This window comes from Mytilus californianus, unplaced genomic scaffold (assembly GCF_021869535.1).
Source record: "Mytilus californianus isolate M0D057914Y unplaced genomic scaffold, xbMytCali1.0.p SCAF_1, whole genome shotgun sequence".
NCBI lineage: Eukaryota > Metazoa > Mollusca > Bivalvia > Mytilida > Mytilidae > Mytilus > Mytilus californianus.
Window position 1 is genome coordinate 67,360,284 of NW_026262581.1, and position 11,281 is coordinate 67,371,564.

General features: G+C 33.0%; 1 protein-coding gene across 5 annotated transcripts in view; it reads right to left on the reverse strand.

Annotated features, from left to right (window-relative positions):
- LOC127706637 (neurofascin-like) overlaps positions 1-5,619 on the reverse strand; it is a 99,516-nt gene extending 93,897 nt beyond the window's left edge. For 4 of the 5 annotated variants that reach the window (XM_052211331.1, XM_052211295.1, XM_052211339.1 and 1 more), the window contains exons 1-2: positions 5,585-5,619; positions 2,054-2,123 (exon numbers count right to left, since the gene is read on the reverse strand). The gene's annotated coding sequence lies outside the window, so the exon portion shown is untranslated. Of the gene's footprint in view, positions 1-2,053; positions 2,208-5,584 lie in introns of those variants that run through there. The other variant, XM_052211303.1, reaches the window with a different exon arrangement.
- Between the last annotated feature and the right edge of the window lie 5,662 nt (positions 5,620-11,281).

Sequence of the window (11,281 nt, forward strand, 5' to 3'; positions counted from 1 at the left end):
GATAGAACTTGACCTAATGAAAAATTTTAACCCCATGTCAGATTTGCTCTAAATGCTTTAGATTTTGAGATATAAGCCAAAAACTGCATTTTACCCCTATGTTCTATTTTTAGCCATGGCGGCCATGTTTTTTGACGAAAACAGAAAATAAAACACAAACTTTATTCTAGATACCCTAAGGATCATTCAGCTTAAGTTTGGTTGGAATTGGTTCAGTAGTTTCAGAGGAGAAGATGTTTGAAATAGTTTACACCAGACGGACAACGACGACGACGGACGCCAAGTGATGGCAAAAGCTCACATTTCCTTTGGAAAGGTGAGCTAAAAAGGAGAAGCTTTTAAACCTTTCATTTTGAAAATTACCATCACAGAGAAGCTATAGCAAGTGTTGGTTTAAATACTTGTACTTGTACAACCTAATTTTTATGTTTCCTTAGGTTAGAGCACTTTGCATTCGCCAACATCACAGGCACCACTACACATATCAATGTGTATTTACATATATGTTCAATGTGTATTTACATTGACATTTATATTTTCTATTCTTGCATGGTGATTATATCTATCTAAAAATTTAAATCTCAAAAAGGTTGATTTACTTTATTTATTTTATGATACAGAGATAAAAGGTCATTGCTTCCATTCAATAACATTGTCCTCGAACATCAAATTTCACAAACCGATTGCAATTACCGCTTGTTTCAAAGAGTAAACAATAAAACTTTTGTTATCTACCGTAACATCCATGGCAAAATTGTTTTAATAATGAACAGAAAGATACCATGCAATTTTACCAATGTTAAATCTCCTAAACAAATAAGGAGTGAATTATCAGATGAAGTCAATTTACCCTTTAAATATTCATAAAATCATGTAGACAAAATGTTGCTTCACCTTAAAAATTTATACCATGTTATCTGTATTTCATACTGAAATGTAGTGTAGACAGGTCGTTAAAATATTGTATTACTCATAATTTAAGGAGTGATGTACTTTTTAAAAGGAGAGGAAACCTGCCAGTTATTGCATTCAAGCATACAAAAGCTACAGTCCAAATAAAGCAATCCCCTGTTGAAGGCCTCTAGATATCTTTTAGGATTTTTGGGATGTTGGCTTTCTGTTTCATTATTATATATACTCCACATCTTTTTTTACAAATGTATAAATATTGATGTGGTATATCACTAACATCATAATTTTACTTCTACTGCAAATATTGTCATTGAAATGGTATTGAAACACGAATGATCAGTCATTCATTAACTTTAACTGAAGTCAAATTTACAAAAACTTTACAAACTAAGAGAACATCCAACTGTTTTTACTCTGACTGTTGAATAACTCATTAAATTTATATAAATACTTATAACTTAGTTACATGTACTTGTTAAAATTATGTCTTTGAGAACATTTCTGATTTCTCATTAATATGAGTCCTCAACTGAGGACAATTTGGCTGGATCAAAGATCAATTTATGCATCCGAGTGTATTAGCTGGGTTCAGTCATTATAGTTTCTACGCATTGTTTAAAAAAACATATCTAATTTTTTTTTTCCATTTTATTTTGACATGAGGACTTCATTAATAATTTAAAGCATTCATATGTCCACCATTCGAACAACAACAACAAGTAATATTGAATTCTGCTTTAAAAATATGTAATAATTTCAAAAATCTATAACAGAAATCAGATTTATTTGCCATTGTTTCTTTCTTGTGAACATGAAGAAATATGCAACACTGTGGCTTTAACTTATTATAAATGTTTTACAATAAGAATACAATAGTTAAATCCATATTATCATAAGCATTATCATTATTGTTTTTCAATTTGTTTTTTTTTTTACTTATGTCTACATGTATTTGTAATCATTATATGTAACATGCCCTTTATGGGCGGATAATTGGTTTATTAAAGTATTTGTATTCATATTCTTTTCTTCTTCAACCTTTGGACTCACTATTTCCAAATATGGTGAGTCATGGTCTTGTCTGAAAAAAATCCCAAGTAAGATGGCAGTTTAACTTATTGAACAATTGCTTATTACCTACCCTTGTCAACTAGAAAATTATCCTCCACACTTTAAATTGCGTGTCTGTAATGTCTTCTACAGAATGTGATCTAAAATTTACAATTCTAACATGTATAAACAATTGATGATATATATATATGTTAGAGCAATCATGATATGAAAATAACATTAGTATGCAAATAACTGAAGAATGGATTGCAATTTAGAAGATTAGATTGGCTTGGATCAATAATATGCTACAAGTCTGAAGTGAACTCTCTGCAGGTCAAAATCTATAGGACAAAAGCTGATGTATCTTAATTTATTGAGTCAAAATACGCTTTAGTACTGATTTAGCAATTCTATTACAAGGAAATTCAAAAGTAAGATGAGTCACCAGTTTTACAACAATCAACAGGCTTCCAAATCAAATTGTCAAGAAAAATGAATTTTGAATTGGGCTGACTTGTCGCTGTACAATCGACTACAATAAATAATGACAGTTTTACAAATACCAATAATGCAATGAAATATTCAATGAGGACAAGGTTACATGAAAATGAATGCAGCTGGATTATTCTATTTCATAAAATGAAAAACTCAAATCTACATTTACTGATACACATAGATATTTTAAGTGACACAGAGAGAGATAATCCCCAATCAGTGATCCTTCTTTATGGTGGTCCAAATTTTTAACAACTCATAAATATATACTGTAAACTAATTTATTATTGCAGATACTTTTCGTGTTATGTCTTTTCTAGCTGACTTTGTTGTAATTTATTTTATAAAATTCCAAAACCTTGATCATCACCAACTTGTATAGTGTTGACTATAAACATGCAATGTATACAGGAAATACATGTATAAACTTTTTATTTTTATAGTGTAAAAGGAGTTCTGGGACAATCAAATATTTGTTTTTCAACCCCCTTGAAACTACTGACCAAGGCTCTAAACAAAAATTTTAGCTAGAAGGTAGAAGGCATATTGCAAATCATTAGCTAAGTTTTAAGTGAAAATTTAGTAATTGACAGAGAAGTAGAGGGCCAAAATTGTGAAAAAGCTTCTGGTTTTATGGAAAACACTGACTCTATCAAAACACTTGTACTTAATTACTGAAAGAAAGCCAGATGTTGACCCCTATTTATCTATTTTTGGTTTACTTATGTTGCTGGAGGGTTGCTGTGACAGCATACATTCATTCATTCATTCATTTCTTTATTTCTTCTATCAAGAGATTCAATGAACAACTATATGCTATATCAGATTAAATAACAAAAGTTTACAAAGCAGACAACACAACATAATATTACACTATGTACAATAACTATAGTATATTACCAAAAGAACATTTAAAGAAACTTGCTCTCACTAACGATAGTTCATGTACTAGCACGCTACCGTATTATCCTTCTCGTTACTCTGCTATACTCAGAAACCCAGTGTGCAACGTGTACGTGGCACAGCTTAAGAAAACTGTCAGTGTCGATATTGACTGTTGTTACGTGCTTGCCCAAAAGAATGCAGTATAACTGTTCATCATCTCTTCCAAGAGACTAGTACTTGATAGTTGCAATACAGAGCTTAAGTTATATTACATATTATCTAATACGAAAGTTAAAAGGATCATATATGTATTTACACAAATAAATACAAATGTAAGGTTTATGCAGGGTTTTCTCTTAGGATTTTTTAAGGCGATTCTAGGGCTCGTCAATTTTTGCCGTCGCTAGTCCAACAGTGAGAAGATGAAATTTTGTTGCTATATAATTTATTAATTCATTCTCCATGACAGAATAAAAAAAGGAAATGACATCTTTAGGTGCAAATCAAAATGGGATAATCCATGGAAAATAACTCAGACAGACTGCAGCCATTCTCTATACTAAGGATTTTTTACCCCAGGAATAGATTACCTTAGCTGTATTTGGCAAAACCTTTCGGAACTTTTGGTCCTCAATGCTCTTCAACCTTGTACTTTAATTGTTTTTTTTTTATTTTTTGGTTCTAGCGTCACTGATGAGTGTTTTGTAGCGGAACCGCCCGTCTGGCGTACAAAATTTTAATCCTGGCATCTATATATGATGAGTTTATTTGCAGAAACCAGTCCTGCTCTGGAGGATGACTTATTTGAAAGGACTACAGTATATACATGTATTATATAATGAACACTGCCCTTTCATGGATCTTGATATCTATATCTTTAACAGGAAACTTAATACCAACATTTATGATAAAAGAGATGATTTTTTGTAACAGCGTATTTGATGTTAACGAAAGAAACCTCTGTATTACTGAAAAATTATTACACCAGGGTTTTCAATATCACAAACTAGTCAAAACATTTACTAAATTTTATCATCGGTACAAGGACATCATTCGTATAAAATATAAATCAACATGCAGACATCTTATACATTCAGGTATTTCACATCCAATCTTTTATGGTAATATTCTATACAAAGCACAAAAATATCGACATTCACCTCAAAAGCTAACCAAACCTTTAAACAGACTTATTCAGAAGGGATATAGTTACGATACTAATGTCAGGTCATTAAAGATGGCATATTTTGGTATTAATATTGATTCACTCATAGCTAGGATCTTTGCACAAAAAAGAACAATATCAGAACTTTACCTGAAATGTGAAATTTAATACACTGATGTGTTGTTGTTGTTGTTTTTCTGCTTTGTAACCATCTGATGAGTTAAGGTCTTTTCAATTGATATTTAGTTTATTCTTGTACTGTTACACCACTGTCCCAGGTTAAGGAAAGGGTCTGCTGCCAGCAAACTAGTTTAACCCAGCTACATTCTGTATGTGTCTGTCAAAAGTCAGGAGCTTGTAATTCATTGGTTGTGGTTTGTTGCTGTATATCATATTTGATTTTTGTACATAAATCGTTAGTTTTCTTGTTTGAACTGTTTTACATTTGACATTTCAGGGATGAGGGTCCTTTTATCAGACTATGCGGTATGGGTTTTGCTTGTACGGTGATCTATAGTTGTTAACGGCTTATGTGGTTTAGTCTCTGACTCTGGTGGAGAGTTGTTTCATTGGCAATCATACTACATCTTATTTTTTATTTCAATAGACCACTTTCACATTGTGCATTTTCTGGTAGTACATTAATTTCCATTGTCAAAATGCTTATATCATAACTTCACAGTAAGAGCTGATTGTTCAATAAGCCAACATACATTACTCATTAGCTAGTTTATGTTCAGTTTTTCTTATGATGGATTGTTGTATCAGTGCATTGCGTAGTTAGGGTCACAAAAAACTCATCTGCTCAGCGTAATTTATATTGTTTGAGTGTAAACTTCTTTCGTTACCTTGGGTTACACGGCTATGCTCAACTAAACCATCGGATGGAGCAAGATCAACAGATGAAGATACAGACTTTACAGTGGAGTTATGCAGTGTACCCAAAACAATTTATGGGACCTTAAAATTATGCTCTCATTTTCTCTGAGGAAAAGACAATTTATCGTTTATTTCTTTCTTTTAAAAATTCATATATCAACAATAAAACAAAACACCACACAGAAGTTTTCTTACCAAGAAATCGGCTGCTTTCGGCATGAAAAAACTAATCATGAAACTAGTATGGCATAGCCGTGTAACATTTCCGTAAATTCTTCGCGCCATTTTTCAAACACTTTTTATGGTGTCATTTAAGTTGGGATGTCTATATTTCTAACTTTGAGTAACTGTTCAGTCTGTGGCGTAGCTAGCATTGACGCAACGACGCACTTGCGTGCACAAACGAAATGGCCCCCAAAAAAATCATAATTAAAAAATCATAGCAGTCATGAAAAGAAAGAGTGCGATTGACTGTCACCAGAGACATATAATACAATATATTGTATTATATGTCTCTGCTGTCACTTTGTATATATAGGTGTTTCAACTTGTCAGAAAGGTTTCCGTGTTTTCTATCAGTTCAGTTTTGTTGTGCGTACCTCGGTATATAAAATTTTTAGACCATCTACTAATTTAAAACGAAGGCTACGAGATCGTCTTGTCAATTCGGAAGAACGTTTTCTTGCTCAGATGTTTCTTCCAAACAATCTGAAAAGTTTGAATCGGGACCATCAAATTAGCATATTTCGCGCCTACGAGTCCGATCTTCAATCAGAAGATCAATTTCTTCTCAAAATTAAAAGGTGGGTTGCGCGATGGGATATTTATCCCTTTAAGAAACCAGACCATCTCTGTGCAACATTGAAGATGACGCCGAAAGAACTTTGCCAAATATATTCTGTATTCTGCAAATACTTCTCACCGTGCCACCCTCAACCTCTACTGCTGAACGCTCTTTCAGCGCTCTGAAACGCGTAAAAACGTATCTGAGATCATAGATATAATAGCCATTATGGCTATTATATCTATGCTGAGATCGACCATGGGACAAGAAAGACTTTCTTCACTTGCACTGCTGCACGTTCATTCTGATTTTGACATTGACACTAAAGAAGTTATTGACACGTTTAACAATGCTAGGCAAATGAAAATGTTACTCTCCTAAAGGACCTCGGTTGTTAACTTCAGTCTTACATACGGTCTTACATACGAACATCACATTCATATATCACCAAATTAAAAATTGATTGTTTGAATTGCTTTGTTTTCGTATGTTAACATTTATGTCATGAGAGGATCCAGTTCTGTAGCCCTTTCTTTCTTTGAAGCATAATAAATTGGCGAGCATTGCAAAGTTTTTATAATTATTTAGTCAGTTTTAGGTCTTTGATTTGATATACTAGTATAGCAAAACACTCACTGACTGTGCATACTTCCTCACTTCAAAATTAACCATCTTAGATCGAAAAAAGATTCATTTTCTGTAAAAAAGGGTCCAAAATTTGCTCCGCTCGGCATCTTCTGCGTGCAGCATGATAATTATAAGTCTAGCTACGCCACTGAGTCAGTTAATACTAGTCCTAAGCCTAAGTATATTTAACCAGCAGATATGGATCCTAAAAAAATTGTCATAAGCAACGGAGATTACTATAACTGAAAGACATTCATGATAAAAAGTAAAAAACCAAAAAAATACCAAACTCCTGAGACTACTATAATATGTTATAGTAGTCTCAGCAAACTCCAAGGAAAATTCAAAACGGAAATTCATTTATCAAAGGGTAAAATTTATAAAGCTCAAACACATCAAACGAATGGAAAACGACTGTCATATTCCTGACTTGGTACAGGCATTTCCTTATGTAGAAAATGGTGTATTAATTTTGCCAATTGTTAAGGGACTTTCCGTCTTGAATTTTCCTTGGAGTTCTGTATTTTTGTTGTTTTACTTTTTAAACCAGTTACCTGGTTTTATAGCTAGCTAAACATCTCACTTCTATATTATATGTCTCTGCTATAACAGACATAACACAATAATCTCAGCTTGAAAGTATTAATACTTACACAATCTCATCAAGTTAAGTATCTATCTATATATACGTAATAGAAAAACAAAGGATATGGGGTATCCATCCATGACACAAAATCAGTACATGCACAGCAAAAAAAACATGGGCACACAAAAAGCAAAAGAACAGCGCTTTTATTGCTGTTCTTCATCTCAAAGTCATATCGAGGCCTTAAACACGGAGCAAGAAAAACATCTCACCTTACTGCAAGTTGAATAGACCCCTAGGACTGTTTTAGTAGTCTTAGAATAGATGTATAAACCTACTATATACATCTATGGAGCTTTTGATTCTTCTATACACTAAACTACTATTCCTCATGCTCGAATGAAAAATCGACTACATCTTCTCATTAAGCAATGCTTTTTCTAAAAAAGTGGGATATCATTTATACAAATTGATTGATCAAAAACGAAAATTTCTTTACTTTCAAGGTCAGAAGATATATACACTGCCGCGGAATATAAATTTCGTACGTCTGAAGAGGCACTCAAAGCTAAAAATTTGAAAACCAAGGGTGTAAAAATATGTAGAAACGGAAAGAGCTATATGATCGAAAGTGACCTTACAGTAATAGCCAAATTCATCTAAGTTCAACTTTGTTTGGGGGAGTAACAATTAGTCCAGTAAGTGCTTTTATCTCAGTATATTCCAACGAACTTGGACAGCACTGAAACTATAGAGTGTCTGCTTCATATAATAATAATAATAATATTTATTCAGGTAAAGGCAATATATACAAATACATAATAAGTTTTAGAAACTTAGCTATATACAACCATAAAATATAGCAATGGTTGTGACTTTAAATACCTCTTTATCTGGATCTTTGTCTTGAAATTGACAGATAGACGACTTCGAACTAGGATCTTTGACAAATATGACGCTTTCAGAGTCATATTGTCACCTGCCCAGTTCTCAGTGTAGTAAAACTCATAAGTCAAAGAGAGACCGACAAAACCATGACAAAAAAAAAAAGAAAAACGACGAAAAGACGAAAAGACAAACAACAGTCTACAAAACACTACATAGAAAAGTTTTTGTGTAGTTTTGAATCATCTAAAAACATTTATAAAATGTATACGCATTCGGTATACGAAATAATATGGTTCTAAACTTAAAGTACATGATCGACTTTTTACAAAATTGCCCTGATCGGTGAAGTAATCGCGTGAGAAATTTGACCTCTCCCTTTCTTGTTTTAGATGACTTGTTATTTCGTAAAGTACCACACTGATTCTGACAAAATATACACCGAATTAAAAGATGCATGACTATCGAGTTGATTAATCGGTAAAATACTTGTCAAATGGTAGATTTGTATTTCAACAAACAGACGGCATCCCAATGGGTACCTCTCCTGGGTGTCTCACATTTGCAGTATCATGAAGCCAAGTCTCCAAGACAAAATTACAGGACATCTTGCCAAATTCTTTAGTAGTATCCTCAATTATTTGTATAGTATGATGTCATGACACTCAATTATCCACATTTGAGTTCGGGCATCTATATCCAAGAAAACTTGACGCTACGGATGCTGCCCAAACTAGTTGGTCTGCTTAGTATCTGTATATTTTTCTTAAAATTGATACTGATGTACGACTTTAAACCAGGATCTATGTCAATAATAACGGTATTGAATTATTGAGTACTTCCCCTTTATATAGTAAGAAACATATGTAAGATTATGATAACCTAATGTTCAACCTAAGCTCGACTGATCCAAAAATCTATAGTCATCACTATAAAAAAAGTAAAAGACGAATATGTCTGAGGACACATATGCCCCTGCTCAAGCTTTGCAATTTTCCAAGTTAAAAGGGGAATAACTCTAGAACCATAAGTGACTCGCTAAACAAATTCGAACTCGGTCATCGATATTAGGGTGTTAGCATTGTGTATGAGTTTAAAAAAAAATGGCATGAGGCAAACTTAAGTTAGAGAGTGGAAACGATAATGGGACGGACGGAAAGACGGACGGACGGAAGTACGGCTAAGGGTAACACGTAAATACCCCGTTGCCTACGGCGGGGACATTAAAATAGATTTGAACACCAATTGAATGGTGACTACCATTAACCAAACGCTGTATAGGTAATTCACGCATTGAACCAAATATTAAAAGCAAAAAGGCATATTCGAACATTGAAATATGCTGGACGCCGTTATGTTTGTGCAAAACTATACTAACAATGATGCCATTTAGTGGTCATTTTAATAATAATCTTTCTTCATGCTCTCTCTTTCTGGAAAAATAGAAACCAATTTTTTCATTGAAATCAAATAAAGTGGTACCGCAGAAAGGTTCAAAGTGAGAGTCATGATCGTGCTCATATTCAAATAATCATTTTTTTTCAATTTTGTTTAAATAGTAGTGTTTTTGGAATGTTATTGGTCTATTCGTCGTTTTTCTTTTTGACAAGGTGTTTTCCTGCAACTTATGAATTTTAATTGCCATCTTGTTATGTTCTCCCTTTTTGACTTCTAAATCATGTCATTGTTCTAAAACTAGGTTTGAAAGTTATATAGGCAAAGCAAAACCTTTAACGATTTTGGACTTTTGGCCTATTTGGCCACGTGACATACAGTCTGGGATTGACGATATACTTTTATGGCGTACAAATTATAAGTCTGTTATCTTTTTACAACTACTGGATCGACGGCCTTTAACTTTTTTTATTCGAACGTTACTGATGAGTCCTTTGTAGACAAAACGTGCGTCTGGCCAACAAAATTATAAGTCTGTATATATAAAAAAAACGAAGATGTGATATGATTGCCAATGAGACAACTCTTCACCAGAGACCGAATGACGTAGAAGTTAACAACTTAAGGTCACCGTACGGCCTTCAACAATGAGCAAAATCCAAAAATCATAGTAAGCTATAAAAGGCCCCAATATGACAAATGTAAAACAATTCAAACGAAAAAACTAATGGCTGTGATGCTCGAGTCCAAAATATTTACAAATACATAAAGTAAAACAACAACAAAAAAAAGAACTCCAAGGAAAATTCAAAACGGAAAGTCCTTTATCAAATGGCAAAATCAAAAGCTCAAACACATCAAACGAATGGCATTCTACAAACGTTAACGAGCTGGTATAACAGAAACAGAGAAACAATAACATCAAAGATATTAGGATTAAGATTTTGAACGCAAGACGCGCGTTTCGTTTTTAAAAGACTCACCAGTGACGCTCGAATAAAAAAAGTTAAAAAGGCCAAACAAAGTAAGAAATTGAAGAGCATTGAGGACCCGAAAGATTTTGCAAAATACATCTAAGGTTATCTATTCCTGGGGAATACGTTACTAGGAGAAAGAGGGCGGCTATTTTAAAACAAATGGGATATATATATAGAAAGATTAAAGAGAAATAAGGAAAATATTGAAAATCACCAAACAATATAAAGCAGGCAGTCACAATTGTATAAACAAACACGACAGTAAAAAAACCCAACAACAGCAACTACAAAACAAGTAACACAGACTTGAGAACGCAACATTTTTCTGGCGTTGCTAAATCTTTTTTGGGAGAAATATTTAGCATCACGTATGATATAATTTCAAGGGGTTTTAGGTAGACAAAATGTAGTGATTATTTTACTTGAAGATGTAAGTGTTCAAAGAAAGAACGTCATCTATATGGCGGTTCGATATAAAAAAAAATGCGTACAATAAGCATTTAAAAAAGTGCAGATCCTTCAATAAAAATGAAACTATATACATGAAAAATAATTGAAAGTATAGTATAATCAAAACAAATAAACAAAACTGCACAAAATATCATTTTATATGTAAAATATGTTGACAATATGTTTTA